Source organism: Thalassophryne amazonica, chromosome 19, assembly GCF_902500255.1.
Source record: "Thalassophryne amazonica chromosome 19, fThaAma1.1, whole genome shotgun sequence".
Lineage (NCBI taxonomy): Eukaryota > Metazoa > Chordata > Actinopteri > Batrachoidiformes > Batrachoididae > Thalassophryne > Thalassophryne amazonica.
The window spans coordinates 46,619,234-46,637,099 of record NC_047121.1 but is presented as its reverse complement, the minus strand read 5'-3'; the positions used below and the strand labels follow the sequence as shown (position 1 = coordinate 46,637,099).

Genomic DNA, 17,866 nt, shown 5'->3' with positions numbered 1-17,866 from the left:
TGCTTACAAGACAGTATTAAATCAAAGTAAGCAAAAAAAAAAAAAAAAAAAAAAAAAAAAAGAGGGGGGGAAAAGAGAGCAGCAGTGCTGTGTGGATGGACACATGCATCTGCACTTTTATTCACTCATTTACAATTCATGTGGAGCTCTGCCCACCCCATCCCTGGATCTGCTGCTTGAGGTCTCTGCTTTTTGTTGGAGAAACATGTCAGAAATAAAACAAGAACAAATAAACTAGAATAAAAAAAGTAGCTGTGTCTGGATCAACAACACGCAGTGTCTTCTGATCAAACCGACATGTTTATAAAGAGCTGAGGGTCAGCTTAAAGATTGCTACATACTCCTGTAAAAGCATGTACGAGTAGTTAGAACAGTCAATGTTGAATATTTGTGGACATCTGCACCCGAGGAGCATGCACACACACAAAGGGTTGCATGATGAGGACAGTAGTGGGCAAATTTGATTAATTTCTTATCATTGTGGTTCATTTTTGTTTGCTATTGCTGTTTATTTTGCACCCATGTCTGACTATGGATCACGTAGTGCAGCAGATGACTGAAACAATCCTTGAAGTGGTAATGCAAGCACCAGATTCGGCACAAACTAACTAGCCACTTGAATTTTCAATAGGCGGCCAGGTAGGGGTCAATTAAAGAATTGCACAGGGGTCAAAATTTTAAAATGCTCCAATCATATTGAAAACTACACCACATTATTTGTCTGAACATAAAGATTCCAAAAAGGTATAGTTTGGACTATCTATGACTGAATCTTATGGAGTAACAGAGTAAAAACAGCAAGAATGGCGACAAAGGTCAGTTTGAGTTTGTACAGGGTCAAAACTTAAAGTTGCTCCAGTTTTGATAAAAAGTGGTCCAAGTTATTGGTTGAGCTAATAGGATTAATAAATGGATTAGTTTTGACTGTGCTGAATCCTTGGTTTCCAAAGTAAAGCTCAAACAATGTTGATGTCCATTGGATTCTATGGCAAGTGACATATGTTACCCTGTAATGTAGTAACTAAGAATGACACATGGTGCAAACTACAACCCCAATTTCAATGAAGTTTGGACGTTGTGTAAAATGTAAATAAAAACAGAATACAAAGATGTGCAAATCCTCTTCAACCTATATTCAATTGAAGACACCACAAAGACAAGATATTTAATGTCCAAATTGATCAACTTTGTTGTTTTGTGCAAATATTTGCTCATTTTGAAATGGATGCCTGCAACACATTTCAAAAAAGACTGGGAAAGTTGATGAATGCTCAAAGAACACCTAATTGGAAATAGGTGAGTGTCATGATTGGGTATAAAAGGAGCATCCCCAAAAGGCTCAGTCGTTCACAAGCAAAGATGGGGTGAGGATCACCACTTTGTGAACAACTGCATGAAAAAATAGTCCAACAGTTTAAGAACAATGTTTCTCCAACTGCAAGGAATTTAGGGATTCCATCATCTACAGTCCATAATATAATCAGAAGATTCAGAGAATCTGGAAAACTTTCTACACGTAAGTGGCAAGGCCGAAAACCAACATTGAATGCCCGTGATCTTCGATCCCTCAGGCGGCACTGCATTAAAAACCAACATCACCGTGTAAAGGATCTTACCGTGTGGGCTCAGGAACACTTCAGAAAACCATTGTCAGTTAACACAATTCATTGCTACATCTACAAGTGCAAGTTCAATCTCTACCATGCAAAGCAAAAGCCATACATCAACAACATCCAGAAACACCACCGCCTTCTCTGGGCCTGAGCTCATTTGAAATGGACAGATGCAAAGTGGAAAAGTGTGCTGTGGTCTGATGAGTCCACGTTTCAAATTGTTTTTAGATATCATGGACGTCGTGTCTTCTGGACAAAAGAGGAAAAAGACCATCCAGATTGTTACCAGCGCGAAGTTCAAAAGCCAACATCTGTGATGGTATGGGGGTGTGTTAGCTACCATGGCATGGGCAACTTACACATCTGTGATGGTACCATCAATGCTGAAAGGTACATCCAGGATTTGGAGCAAAACATGCCACCATCCAAGCAACGTCTTTTTCAGGGACGTCCCTGCTTATTTCAGCAAGACAATGCCAAGCCACATTCTGCATGTGTTACAACAGCGTGGCTTTGTAGTAAAAGAGTGCGGGTACTTGACTGGCCTGCCTGCAGTCCAGACCTGTCGCCCATTGAAAATGTGTGCGCATTATGAAGCACAAAATACAACAACGGAGACCCCAGACTGTTGAACAACTGAAGTCATACATCAAGCAAGAATGGGAAAGAACTGCAAAGCTTCAACAATTAGTGTCCTCAGTTCCCAAACACTTATTGAGTGTTGTTAGAAGGAAAGGTGATGTAACACAGCAGTAAACATACCACCGTCCCAGCTTTTTTGAAATGTGTTGCAGGCATCAAGTTCAAAATGAGCAAAAATTTGCACAAAAACAAAAAAGTTTATCAGTTTGAATATTAAATATCTTGTCTTCGTGGTGTATTCAGTTGAATATAGGTTGAAGAGGATTTGCAAATCATTGTATTCTGTTTTTATTTACATTTTTCACAATGTCCCAACTTCATTGGAATTGGGGTTGTATTCCTTTTTGAACAAATTCCTATAGGAATTTGTATATTATGTCAAAGCTAGGGAGAAATAAACACTTGCTGTTTTGGTAACCTGACAACACCTCTGTCTGGAGCGATTTACAAGACATTTCATGCAGGTCGGTCTTATGCATTGTATCAAGGTAATTTTCGGTCTTTTCAGAAGCTCCTGCAGAATCAGAATCTATCCCAGTGGTCACTAGGCAAGAAGCGGGGTACAATCTGGACAGGCTGCAAGTGCAAGCCTATTGCAGGGCTAACAGATATAGACAAACACATACAGTCAATTTAGAATTACCAGTTCACCTAACCTGCACATTTGGAAGTGGGAGGAAGTCTGAATACATGAATGGTCCCACTATCAGAGTTGCTCAACTTGATTTAACATTGATAGGGCTGATTTAACAATCTTCATAGTGTGATCATTTGTACTCACTGCAGAGTCTACACTATATTACTCTTCAAATTTACGGTGTATTGAATCAAATCTACAAACTTTTAGTTGTAGGAAAAACAAAACAAACAACAAAATCAGTAGTTGTCTTCAGTTTACAGAACTGTTTCTTGTAAGCAGCCTGGTTTTCCTGAATGGCTGCTGGTCATTACTATAGTAGCAGCTGAGAAACCAAGTCGGTCTGTTTATCCTTTCAAGGCAGTTTGCTGGTGTGATGGATGAGTATTGAAATGCAAATCAATAGAGATCACAGAGTAAATGAAGAATGATTTTAATTGGCTTATTGTTACTGACAGGTGCTTCCCTCCATTCACTGGACTTGCTTTGAGACCACACAAGGGCCTGCACCGTGCATGGCTCCGGCAAATGACTTGCTGAGACTCAGTAGTTCACCCAAGGGTTGGATGTCTAACAAGGGGTGACAATAGCAAGTCAGAGAAATATTTAGTAGGGGCATTTTATATGTCCATGTCTGCCTGTGGTATGTCTATTTTTAGTGGCTGTTTAATGATTGATAAATTCACTTGGGATGACACGTGTCAGATTCTCACAAATCAAAACATATACACTCAACAAAAATATAACGCAACACTTTTGGTTTTGCTCCAATTTTGTATGAGATGAACTCAAAGATCTAAAACTTTTTCCACATATACAATATCACCATTTCTCTCAAATATTGTTCACAAACCAGTCTAAATCTGTGATAGTGAGCACTTCTCCTTTGCTGAGATAATCCATCCCACCTCACAGGTGTGCCATATCAAGATGCTGATTAGACACCATGATTAGTGCACAGATGTGCCTTAGACTGCCCACAATAAAAGGCCACTCTGAAAGGTGCAGTTTTATCACACAGCACAATGCCACAGATGTCGCAAGATTTGAGGGAGCGTGCAGTTGGCATGCTGACAGCAGGAATGTCAACCAGAGCTGTTGCTCGTGTATTGAATGTTCATTTCTCTACCATAAGCTGTCTCCAAAGGCGTTTCAGAGAATTTGGCAGTACATCCAACCAGCCTCACAACCGCAGACCACGTGTAACCACACCAGCCCAGGACCTCCACATCCAGCATGTTCACCTCCAAGATCGTCTGAGACCAGCCACTCGGACAGCTGCTGAAACAATCGGTTTGCATAACCAAAGAATTTCTGCACAAACTGTCAGAAACCGTCTCAGGGAAGCTCATCTGCATGCTCGTCGTCCTCATCGGGGTCTCGACCTGACTCCAGTTCGTCGTTGTAACCGATTTGAGTGGGCAAATGCTCACATTCGCTGCCGTTTGGCACGTTGGAGAGGTGTTCTCTTCACGGATGATGCGAAGGAGATGTGTTGCACTGCATGAGGCAAATGGTGGTCACACCAGATACTGACTGGTATCCCCCCCAATAAAACAAAACTGCACCTTTCAGAGTGGCCTTTTATTGTGGGCAGTCTAAGGCACACCTGTGCACTAATCATGGTGTCTAATCAGCATCTTGATATGGCACACCTGTGAGGTGGGATGGATTATCTCAGCAAAGGAGAAGTGCTCACTATCACAGATTTAGACTGGTTTGTGCACAGTATTTGAGGGAAATGGTGATATTGTGTATGTGGAAAAAGTTTTAGATCGTTGAGTTAATCTCATACAAAATGGGAGCAAAACCAAAAGTGTTGCGTTTATATTTTTGTTGAGTATAATTACCATCATTGGTAGCCTGAGGGATATATTGAAAATGGTCGGTCTGTCTGTCAAAAACTATTATTTGCACTGGCATTAAGGCCTTACACAACATGCAGCTGCCAACATAGCTTGGTTTTCATCTTGGATCAGATGGATTCAAGTCTGTACCTGAACTTGACAAGGTTTTAAAATGAATTTTGAATGAATGATAGGGCCATTTTTTAACATTTTATCTATTGCCTTTCATGATATACAATCCTGAAATGGAAAAGAACAACAGATATCCACTCAGTTCAAACTGAAATCTAATTCTAAAAACCTGATGAAATGATGATTCAGAAATAAACTGTAAATGTGTTGCTCACCAAAATGATGTGAGCCCATTAGATCTGGGGATTTACCAAAACCCCTTGCACATTGTTTCATGCTATCATATAGCTTTCCTATAGGTGCCGCAAGATGACAAACACCAAGGGAACTGACATCCAAAATGAAAGTGGATAATGTACGAGCCATTGTATGTAATGCCCCACTGATGTATACAAGCCATGTAGTATGTGCTAGTGCACATACCTGTCCTGAAGGTAGCCTTGATTACATCAAAACAATTGGTGATGTAAAGAGGCGACATTTAGTACCACATGTGATGTCTTGCTTTTGATACCGCCTCTGGAACAATGTTGCAAAGCAGGGGTGTTGCAAATAATTTGAAAATGCTCTGGTTTCGAATTTTGCATCACTAAGTTGCAGTACCCACAAAAGGTTTTGCTGACATCCCAACATTCTTATTCTTGGTTTTATTTTGCTGTTTTGCTATGTATTTAATCACGTATTTGCCCACATAGTGTGCATCATGTCTTCCCTGCAGTTGCTATCTTATCATGTTAGCTGATGTGCACGTGAAAATGTAATATAGACATGTCTATAGAATATTACAACGGTAAAACAAAGCTGATCTTGTGTTTGATGCCTCAAAGCTCACCACCATCAAATCATTACAAGATGATAGCATTTATTATTGTGGATTATTGCTTTCACGATCTGGCTGGTATGGACTAACCCACTTACTCACCTACCCTTTTTTTGGCTGTACAAGTCCCATCCTGTTACCAGCAAAGGGACTATTGTTTCAGTAACAAATGAGTTTAAAGTCAAATGCAAGACTATATGAGTTCATAGACTCGTCGCACACAACTCTAACTATTGGTAGTGGCCAAGCTATACACTAGCTAGCTAACTAACTAGCGTGATCCAGTCTTTCCAATGACTGTCAATGCTAGCTTAGTGGTGTCAGCTGTCACATAATGTGTTTTTCTGAACTTCAGTGCTACTGAAGTATAAATTATTAGTGTTGATTACAACCGGTGGTAAGGGCCCCTACACACATAGTGCAAAGTTTGGACGAAGTGCACACTTAGTGCGTATGACACAGGAATTGTGTACCAACCGTGCAATGTTGTCCCTGCTGCCAACGCCTCGTACACCTGTTGCTACAACTATTTGTGCATACAAGCGCCTGAAAGACAAAGTGTGCACTGTGTGAACCCATTGCACCCTCTCGCAGCAGGTGCCAGCCAAATTCCAGCTGACACGCATGAACTACTTAACACCGCTCGCATGGCACTTAGAAAATGTGTGGCCAGTTGCACTCTTGGCACGACAAGAGACTGCAGACAATCACCTTCGTACTTGCAGAGAAATTTGTCTAAGTTCCCCATGAGTGTTACTTTGCAAACACACACTGACACGTGGGCATGTGCGCTTCTCTCACAAGAGGCGTGGCTTATGACAGAAGCAGCTGTAGTGATCTGTCATTCTGGACATTCCAGCGAGACAACACCTACTGTGTTTGGACAGTCATGGACTAACAACTGTCCACTGTGAGGCGCGTATATCTGATTGCTGTATTTACATGGACATAAATAAAAACATATATCGCTATGGTGGCGAGAAGCTGCAGCAAGCGAGCATGCGCACGGAGTGGACACTGATAACCCCCCAGATTGAAACGGACCATCAGATCACGCAGAGGGCGATCTGACAGTCACGTCACCCACGTGAGCTCAGTTCCACATGATGCAGTGTCTGTGCTGTGGCGTGTCGTCCACAAGACACGCGTGTCGGGCAGAACATGCGCACGGCTGACTGGACGCACCTGACCAGTAGATGTGGACATCAGAGCACACTGCTTCTCATTCATGTCATTTCATGACTGTATATCTGTGACCATGGGTCATCACCAGAGGAACAGACGGATCATATTTGTATTGTTCGCTTGATAAATGCAGTGTTTTTATATGGTGTGGAATTTTTTTGTAATACTTCCATGTCCTTCCTGATATGAGGCAGCTTCCCGCAGCCCTCAAAGAACACCTCTATAGCTTAGTGGTAAAGTCTCTGACTGGGGATCAGAGGTTTTGAAAGGTGCGAGTTCACGTCCCGGGTTGTGTTTTTTTTTCTTTTTAAATTATTCCACATAAGCGGCGCGATGTGGTTCCACATGTACCAGCTGGTTTTATATCTTCCACATAAGTGACACCATGTGGTGCACCTGGCACTGTTCCTGGTCGACGGACACTGGCGTGTGCACAAACTCTTGCACCGGGTTCATGCATACCTGCCCATCGGCGCGATGTTTTGTGTGCTAATGTTGAACTGTTTCGCCATTTTCATCCAAACGCCGTCCAATCTTCGCACTATGTGTGAAGGGGCTATAAGACAATACTTGACAGCACTAATACACTCAATCTAAATACTAACATGTTATTGAGTAGCAGCCTCACAATGGTGCTAGCTAGCTGAAGAGTCAGTATAATGGCTGTCTGATATTACGAATAAGGATATTACAATAATTTCTTCTGTCTGTCCTGTCTTTTAAAACTGAATATAAGCAAGTATAATAAACATAGCCTGTTTGGCTCTCAGGCTGGGTGTACTAATTATTTCATGCAGTTTTCATCTAAATGTCATAACACCTTACAAACATTTTTGTCAGTTTAAGCATTAAAAAAAAGAGTGAGTATAAGGTCAGAAAAATGGGCCTTGCAGAACACTGAACAAGTATTTCAATATATTGCGACTTTTCAAAGTGATGAGTGTAATGCTCTTTGAATAAAAAATAGTGGAAAAAAGGAAAATGCATGACCCTATTCATCTTAAACTTGCAGCTTGCACATATTTCAAGTAAATCGGACATAAAAAGACATTACCATACGAACATTGTAGTAATTTGTTCATGAAATGAAACTTTTGATAGCCAAAACTAAAAAGAGAGCGCTGTTTCTCATTCACCGTTTAAACTGAGACATTGAGGCTTGCCTCATTTATTAAGGATAATGAATGTGAAAATATATCTCATTTATTAATATTTTTGGGATAAACAAAACTTTGTAACAGTTTTCTGGACATCAATCCACATGACGGTCGGAATGTAGAGATACGGAGTTGACATTTTATTTTATTTTTATTTAAATTGTTCTTGCAAATCATTCAATCTTGGAGTGACAAAAAGCACAAGATGAATTTGTCAGACTTGCCATCCTTTCTGATTTCTTTGGACAGATATGAAACAAACAAACAAACAAACAAAATCCAAGAAGAAACGAGGGCGTGAGACATTCCCCACCCTTCCAAAATCTTCTGTGAAAATGCAAACATTGCATATGATAATAAAATAATACCCAATGGAATGACTGATACACACAATCAGCAGCGGGGGAGGCCTGTAAGGGAACACAGAGGAACCTCCTGCAACATACGTATTGCATTAGAAGTGCCTGAACAGGCTGTTTTAATAATGCATACTCACTCGTGCATATTTTCTAACACTGTGTCAAGTACACTGGAATTAAACAAGTTCTTCATCTCCTGAAACAACAAGTTCCATATCAGCTTCTTTTTTCACTGAGTGGCAAATGAATGGCTCCTCTGCATTTTGCTTATCATGATTCTTTCAAAATAAGACAGTTATCAGCAATAGTAGAGAATTAATAATTTTCCACTGGGGCCAATATGTTCTCATCTTAATAACCAAGGAACAGGTTTGATATGGGGAGGGGTTCTGGTCAAGTCTGAAAGCACAGCTCAGTGTCACGGTTTTTCTTTCGTGATACCTTCACAAAATGCATCACATTTTCATGATACAGTCAAGTTTCAGTCAGTAGTTTTACCTCTAAGCATAACCATACCCCTAAACAACCATATCCCCAAATTTTATGATGCCATCACAAAATAATTGTGGTATCACAAACTAATAGTTTAAATCACTTTTCGTGTCACAGCGCAGAAGTCAAAATGAACACAAGAAATGTCAGAATAAGCGATACAGATAAACACAAAATACAATAGTGGAAAATTATAACTCAGACAGAATCAGAAAAACAGAACTGGAACCAAAACGTGACCTATGACATTCCCAACTGTCTCTCAATCTCAAAGGCTAAGGACCCAGAGACATGTTAGTCAGTACTAAGATAAGTGAATGTCTTTACAGGTTTGACACTTTCACTGCATACAGATGCATGTCTGATAGCCAAGTTCAGGATGTCCCTGAAAACCTGGATCCTAGTCTTGATCCAGGGCCATGTCAAACCCAGACACTTGGATTCCTCAATCCTCACTCAGCTTCTCAAGTGTAGCAATCAGAGTATCCACGTATTCTGCAAAGATGACAACATCGTCCGCAAAGTGAAGGTCAGTAAACCCTTCCTTGTCAGCAAAAACACCTAATCTGCTGAGGAGCTGCTTTGTGACATTTTGATGATCCAGGAGGACACTTTCAGTTAGTCCAAATGAAAACTGATTATCAAGCAATGATGTTTCTTCTGAGAAGATTTGGTTTTGTAATTAAGTGCACCAAGTTGTACAAGTTGGCATGAAAATGTTGTTTTGCAAAAAACAAACAAAAAACCAAAAGAAAAACAAAAAAAGAAAAAAGTGTTTTTAGTTTTACAATCAAATTTTCAAAAAAAAATTTTAACATTTGCATGTCAAATACTACGAGAATGGTACAAAATGATCTAAAATGCTTCATATTCATTACTTTACTTTTAAATTATGTTAGACATACACTGACTGGCCACTTCATTAGGTACACCTATTAAATTGTTTAACACAAATAGCTCTTCAGTCAATCAGATGGCAGCAACTCAATGCATTTAGGCATCTAGACGTGGTGAAGGTGACTTGCTGAAGTTCAAAACTTAGCACCAGAATGGGGACGAAAGAGGATTTAAGTGGCTTTGAATGTGACATAGTTGTTGGTGCCAGACAGCGTAGTTTGAGTATTTCAAAAACTGCTGATCTACTGGGATTTTCACTCACAGAGAATAGTTTACAGAGAATGGTCTGAAAAAGAGAAGATAGCCAGTGAGCGGCAGTTGAGTGGACAAAAATGCCTTGTTGATGTCAGATGTCAGAGGAGAATGGGCAGACTGGTTGAATGGGCGACTGTGTGATGCTGTCATGTCATTATGGATCAACATCTCTGAGGACTGCTTCCAACACCTCATTGAATCTTTGCCATGAAGCATTAAGGCATTTTGCAAAAGTTTTGCCAAATGATATTTTCAGCAGTGACATTTTCAAATGTAGTTTTCCTTTTAAAAATATATCCAAAATTATAAAGACAGGTTTAGGAGGGTACAACTCATTTGCTTGCGTTTGAGTGAAAAAGATGGTCAGAAAGAAAAAGTTCTTGCAGGATTAGTGTGACTCTCCAACCTCCTAAATCACTTGTAGGGAGCAAAGCAGAACCAGAGTCAGCTCAGTGCAAGGCTGCAAGATTTCTTATTTTATTATTAATACCTCAAAATCTGATCTATGTCGGAGTGCGTCTCTGTAATCCCTGGGCTCTGTATCCCCGTGCTCAATATGTTAATGTTTCACAGCAAATGGATCATTTGTCAGACAGCCCTGGCAGATGGGCCTGCAACCGTTTCAGAAATGACAGATGTATAAATACCCTTTTTAAAGTCTTTGTGTGGTTTCCAACGGTTGGATTGTCAACAACTCCACAACAACAAATAAAAAAAAAAATGCAGGCTTTTGGGATCTCAAATAGAACAGATGATAGTTAGGTTCTACCAAAAATGATTTTTACAGAAGAATTATTATATTGAACATAAAAGTGGATTATGCATGCTTGAGTATCCAGAATTGCTTATCAATGTGCTATTTCTCAGCTCCACAGTGTCCCACTTAGCCTACTTATCAGGCTTTCACTAAGTTGTAGAGAAAAATAATCATCTGATGAGGAAGATGCTTCTTCAAGGTACTAATGCTGAGCCGTCCTTGATTATATCCACATTGTTTCACAGATTAATTCTAATTTTCATAAGGAATTCTTTTTTTTTTCATTTCTGTGAGACCCTTAAGTCAAGGTAACTCTCTGCATCCGATTGCATGAATCATCTGGTGCACTGATGGTTGTCAGGTGGTGGCAGGGGGTCACTTGAATATCAAATTGTTGTTTTGTACACATTGATCTCAGAGGAACTCAAAGAGGCTGTTTTCTTCATTCTGACACAGACCTCAGCATTTCAATATTGAATAACCCCTCAGCTATGATGATGCTTTTGAATGAAGCACATGATTTATTACTGCACCTTCTGCTGCGCCATCACAGCCTGAGAACAGCGTGCTCCTTCAGAAACTTCGCATAACAAACTAAAAGAAATAAGAAACCTGCTGTTTTTCTTATCTCTATCAATCAAAAGCTTCACAATTACAGATTCGTAAGACGTCATCTATAGCAGCTATTTATGACATTCATTTTCATCTTCCTGCAGTCTTCACTTTATTCTGTCATTCACACAGAAACAAACTAGGTGTCAACTGAAGCTCTGTAACAACAATTTGTTTACATTACAATTGTCTTGACTTGTCTGTGCTGTAACTAGGTTTAAGGATATGATTCCTTCTTTATGTTCTCTATTGTCATATACCAACACAGAGCAGAGTAGCTACCTAAACTCTGTAAGGGAGTTAGAGTATCTCGTCAATAGTTTTACCTCCTCATTGAAGACAACTTTGGATGCTGTAGCTCCTCTGAAAAAGAGAGCTTTAAATCAGAAGTGTCTGACTCCGTGGTATAACTCACAAACTCGTAGCTTAAAGCAGATAACCCGTAAGTTGGAGAGGAAATGGCGTCTCACTAATTTAGAAGATCTTCACTTAGCCTGGAAAAAGAGTTTGTTGCTCTATAAAAAAGCCCTCCGTAAAGCTAGGACATCTTTCTACTCATCACTAATTGAAGAAAATAAGAACAACCCCAGGTTTCTTTTCAGCACTGTAGCCAGGCTGACAAAGAGTCAGAGCTCTATTGAGCTGAGTATTCCATTAACTTTAACTAGTAATGACTTCATGACTTTCTTTGCTAACAAAATTTTGACTATTAGAGAAAAAATTATTCATAACCATCCCAAAGATGTATCGTTATCTTTGGCTGCTTTCAGTGATGCCGGTATTTGGTTAGACTCTTTCTCTCCGATTGTTCTGTCTGAGTTATTTTCATTAGTTACTTCATCCAAACCATCAACATGTTTATTAGACCCCATTCCTGCCAGGCTGCTCAAGGAAGTCCTACCATTATTTAATGCTTCAATCTTAAATATGATCAACTTATCTTTGTTAGTTGGCTATGTACCACAGGCTTTTAAGGTAGCAGTAATTAAACCATTACTTAAAAAGCCATCACTTGACCCAGCTATTTTAGCTAATTATAGGCCAATCTCCAACCTTCCTTTTCTCTCAAAGATTCTTGAGAGGGTAGTTGTAAAACAGCTAACTGATCACCTGCAGAGGAATGGTCTATTTGAAGAGGTTCAGTCAGGTTTTAGAATTCATCATAGTACAGAAACAGCATTAGTGAAGGTTACAAATGATCTTCTTATGGCTTCGGACAGTGGACTTATCTCTGTGCTTGTTCTGTTGGACCTCAGTGCTGCTTTTGATACTGTTGACCATAAAATTTTATTACAGAGATTAGAGCATGTCATAGGTATTAAAGGCACTGCGCTGCGGTGGTTTGAATCATATTTGTCTAATAGATTACAGTTTGTTCATGTAAATGGGGAATCTTCTTCACAGACTAAAGTTAATTATGGAGTTCCACAAGGTTCTGTGCTAGGACCAATTTTATTCACTTTATACATGCTTCCCTTAGGCAGTATTATTAGACGGTATTGCTTAAATTTTCATTGTTACGCAGATGATACCCAGCTTTATCTATCCATGAAGCCAGAGGACACACACCAATTAGCTAAACTGCAGGATTGTCTTACAGACATAAAGACATGGATGACCTCTAATTTCCTGCTTTTGAACTCAGATAAAACTGAAGTTATTGTACTTGGCCCCACAAATCTTAGAAGCATGGTGTCTAACCAGATCTTTACTCTGGATGGCATTTCCCTGACCTCTAGTAATACTGTGAGAAATCTTGGAGTCATTTTTGATCAGGATATGTCATTCAAAGCGCATATTAAACAAATATGTAGGACTGCCTTTTTGCATTTACGCAATATCTCTAAAATCAGAAAGGTCTTGTCTCAGAGTGATGCTGAAAAACTGATTCATGCATTTATTTCCTCTAGGCTGGACTATTGTAATTCTTTATTATCAGGTTGTCCTAAAAGTTCCCTAAAAAGCCTTCAGTTGATTCAAAATGCTGCAGCTAGAGTACTGACGGGGACTGGCAGGAGAGAGCATATCTCACCCGTGTTGGCCTCTCTTCATTGGCTTCCTGTTAATTCCAGAATAGAATTTAAAATTCTTCTTCTTACTTATAAGGTTTTGAATAATCAGGTCCCATCTTATCTTAGGGACCTCGTAGTACCATATCACCCTAATAGAGCGCTTCGCTCTCAGACTGCAGGCTTACTTGTAGTTCCTAGGGTTTGTAAGAGTAGAATGGGAGGCAGAGCCTTCAGCTTTCAGGCTCCTCTCCTGTGGAACCAGCTCCCAATTCAGATCAGGGAGACAGATACCCTCTCTACTTTTAAGATTAGGCTTAAAACTTTCCTTTTCGCTAAGGCTTATAGTTAGGGCTGGATCGGGTGACCCTGGACTATCCCTTGGTTATGCTGCTTTAGACGTAGACTGTGGGGGGGTTCCCATGATGCACTGTTTCTTTCTCTTTTTGCTCTGTATGCATCACTCCGCATTTAATCATTAGTGATCGATCTCTGCCCCCCTCCACAGCATGTCTTTTTCCTGGTTCTTTCCCTCAGCCCCAACCAGTCTCAGCAGAAGACTGCCCCTCCCTGAGCCTGGTTCTGCTGGAGGTTTCTTCCTGTTAAGAGGGAGTTTTTCCCTTCCCACTGTTGCCAAGTGCTTGCTCACAGGGGGTCGTTTTGACCGTTGGGGTTTTTCATAATTATTGTATGGCCTTGCCTTACAATATAAAGCACCTTGGGGCAACTGTTTGTTGTGATTTGGCGCTATATAAAAAAAAAAGTTGATTGATTGATTGATTTCACAGTGATATGCCATCTATAACAACATGGTGGTAGCCATTGTGCTTGGTGTGTACGCTTCGAATGCATGTAAAGCACCAGCTGTATGCTGCTTGAAAACCACATTTTGTTTTGTAGTTTTCAATTTGTAATAACAGCATTATCTTGATTGTGCAGAAGTGTAAAAATGAGTACCACCTGGAAAACTTTAGAAAACTTATCAAGCCTGGATGTACGGTGCATCCAGAAAGTATTCACAGCGCTTCAATTTTTCCACATTTTGATATACCCCGTCGCACATAGCCGGAATCACGCAGCGTGTCATCAGAGTTATGAATTGGCTCACATCCGAAAGGTGTCGGATTTCAGTTCCAAAATGTTCTGACAGCCATCTGCGGAAGTCCACACAGTTGGTCAAAATCGGCCGGCGGCCCCGAGTGTGACGCACACGTTCCTAATTCTCCATTCACCTTCGAGATGGGACACCTATCCGACAGCGATCCATGTGTAATCTGAACGCAATTTACATATTATGAAAGCGGCATAAACAGGATGTGAAATGATCTGATTGGGTTTGATTGAGCTCTGAGATTGATCGGTCATAGCAAAGCCTGCCGACGTGCTGTGCCACGTTTGTCCACCTCCACTGGACCCCGGCCAAGGAGGGCGAAGGAAATATTGTTATCTAATAACATGTAAGTGGAACTGTTCGCATCAGAGGCACGGCGCAACGCCACATCGCAGCTGAACAGGATGTGATTTGTTTTTTGTTTTTTTTAGATTTTTGCAAATTTATTAAAATAAAATGTATTAAAATAATAATAAAAAAAAAGAAATCATATCATACATATACATAAGTATTCACAGTCTTTGCCATGAAGATCAAACCTGAGTTCAATTGTATACTGTTTCCACTGGTCATCCTTGAGAAATTTCTACAGCTAAATTCAATTGATTGGACATGATTTGAAAAGGCACTCACCTGTCTACCTATAAGGTCCCACAGTTGACAGTGCATAGAGTACAAACCAAGCATTAAGTCAAAGGAATTGTCTGTAGACCTCTGAGACAGGATTGTCTCAAGGCACAAATCTGGGGAAGAGTACAGAAACATTTCTGCTACTTTGAAGGTCCCAGTAAGCAAAGTGGCCTCCATCATCCATAAATGGAAGAAGTTCCAATTTACCAGGACTGTTGGGAGAGTGTAGGTACACGGACCCACAACAGGGGGCGCAAATGAACGGACAACGGATGAGGTCAAATAACAACACTTTACTGTTGTGAATGGGCACAACAAATACAATCAGATTACAACAATAGACAAAAGCCAAATCACAAAAGGTGTCGTGTGGGCAGGCTCGAAGATAGGAGACGTCTGTCCAAAGCAGAACCGGAACCACACGATTTCCTCCGCCACCAGACCCCGGGAATACTGGAGCCGCCAAGTCCCGAACTCCCAGGTGGCCACTGCCTTCGCGTGTCGGACCTGGTACTGCTGGCGAGGAACAAAAGAACAATTAAATGTGGGTGCGTCTGCACCCAGGAATCCGCACGGCAGGAAAACTACCTCCACCACTCGTTGGAAAAGGAGTCAGCTAAACAACTCACAAAAGATCACTGTTAACCAGTCAGCTGAGCACGTTACCTTCCAGGTAGAACGATATCTCGGCAAAGAGGTGGCGGCGGCGTCCTGCTGATATTCCCCTGCTGATCAGATGATGGGTAACAGCTGTTGCAGGTGATGCATGACAGCTGTCACCCTGGCTGCTCCTGTGAGGCGACTGCGCCCTCTCGTGCCTGAAGCCCGCACTTCAGGCAGGGCGCCCTCTGGTGGTGGGCCAGCAGTACCTCCTCTTCTGGCGGCCCACACAACGACTCTTCCTAGAGCTGGCAATAAAGGGCAACAATCTCTGCAGCAATCCACCAATCAGGCCTGTGTGGTAGAGTGGCCAGATGGAAGCTACTCCTTAGTAAAAGGCACATGGCAGCCCGCCTGGAGTTTGGCAAAAGGCAGCCAAAGGACTGTCAGACCATGAGAAACAAAATTCTCTGGTCTGCTGAGACAAAAATTGAACTCTTTTGCTTGAATGGCAGGCGTCATGTTTGGAGGAAACCAGGCACCATCTCTACAGTGAAGCATGGTGTCGGCAGCATCATGCTGTGGAGATGTTTTTCAGCAGCAGGAACTGGAAGACTAGTCCGGATTGAGGGAAAGAAGAATGTAGCAATGTACAGGGAGGTGATGGTCTAGTGGTTAAGGCATTGGGCTTGAGACCAGAAGATCCTCGGTTCAAATCCTGGAAAATCACCAAGGGCCCTTGGTCTTTAATCCCCTATTGCTCGTGGTGTGTAGTGAGCGCCTTGTATTGTGAATGTGAGGCATTATTTGTAAAGCGCTTTAAGCGTCTGATGCAGATAGAAAAGCGCTATATAAATGCAGCCCATTTACCATTACATAGACATCCTGGATGAAAACCTGCTCCAGAACACACAGTTCATCTTTCAGCAGGAGATATGAGAGATATGAAAGCAGTGGCTTCAGGACAACTATGTGAATGTCCTTGAGTGGCCCAGCCAGAGCCCAGACCTGAATCCAATTGAACATTTCTGGAGAGATCTGAAAATGTCTGTGCACCGACGCCCCATCCAACCTGATGGAGCTTGCGAGGTGCTGCAAAGAGGAATGGACACAACTGCTCAAAGATAGGTGCGTAAAGCTTGTGGCACCATATTCAAGAAGACCTGAGGCTGTAATTACTGCCTAAGGTGCATCAACAAAGTATTGAGCAAAGGGTGTGAATACTTGTGTACGTGTGATTTCTTAGTTTTTTATTTTTAACAAATTTGCAAAAATTTGCAAAACTTTTTCATGTCGTAATCGGGTGTTGTGAATAGGGAAAAAATGACTTTACTCCATTTTGGAATCAGGCAACAAAAAACAAAATGTACAAACTAGGTACAAGGATGGCTACTGCACAAAATAGCTTAACATTCAGCGGCCAGAACTCTACAACTATCTTAAATTGAATTATGTAATGGTGAGTGCAATGCTATGACTCCAGCACAGAGAACAGAACAGAGTTCTTTATTTTAGCAAAACAGGAATGTGTACAGGATCAATAACTCAGGAGACAGGCTGAACGGCAACACAAGATACAAACTGAGGCCAAGAACATGGACGATCATTCCAACATAGGTAACAATCTTTCAAGGGTGCAGCAGGACTATCCAAACAAACAAACAAAAAACAGGCAGAGTTCGGTGACAAAACATTTTCAATCAATCCAAACCTGCAAGCTAAAATCAGTAACACAGAATGTCAGTAACAGGGGAGCTGTATTTTGGAGAAGAGGCACTGTAACAGTAACAAGAAATGCAGGGAAAAATCCTTTACAGTTGTTTAAAGACTAACAGAGAAGATACTAAAATACTGTGGGTCAGCTGGGGAATTACTGACTGGACACACATAAGACGATGACAGTTGGACACAGCTGAGGACATGAAGGATAATACATATAGAGAACAAAGGATGGAGAAAGAGAGAGAGAGAGAGAGAGAGAGAGATACTGAAACACAGGAATGACAATATGACTGAGACTATTACAGTGAGGGAGAATTAACCAGATAGCAGAGAATAATAACATACAGTGTCCACTACTAGTGACAGAATAACATGAACTCTAAATCCAA

General features: G+C 40.9%; 1 protein-coding gene across 1 annotated transcript in view; it reads right to left on the bottom strand.

Annotated features, from left to right (window-relative positions):
- LOC117500875 (DNA polymerase epsilon subunit 2-like) overlaps window positions 1-17,866 on the bottom strand; it is a 229,403-nt gene that overhangs the window by 125,973 nt on the left and 85,564 nt on the right. The window lies entirely within an intron of this gene.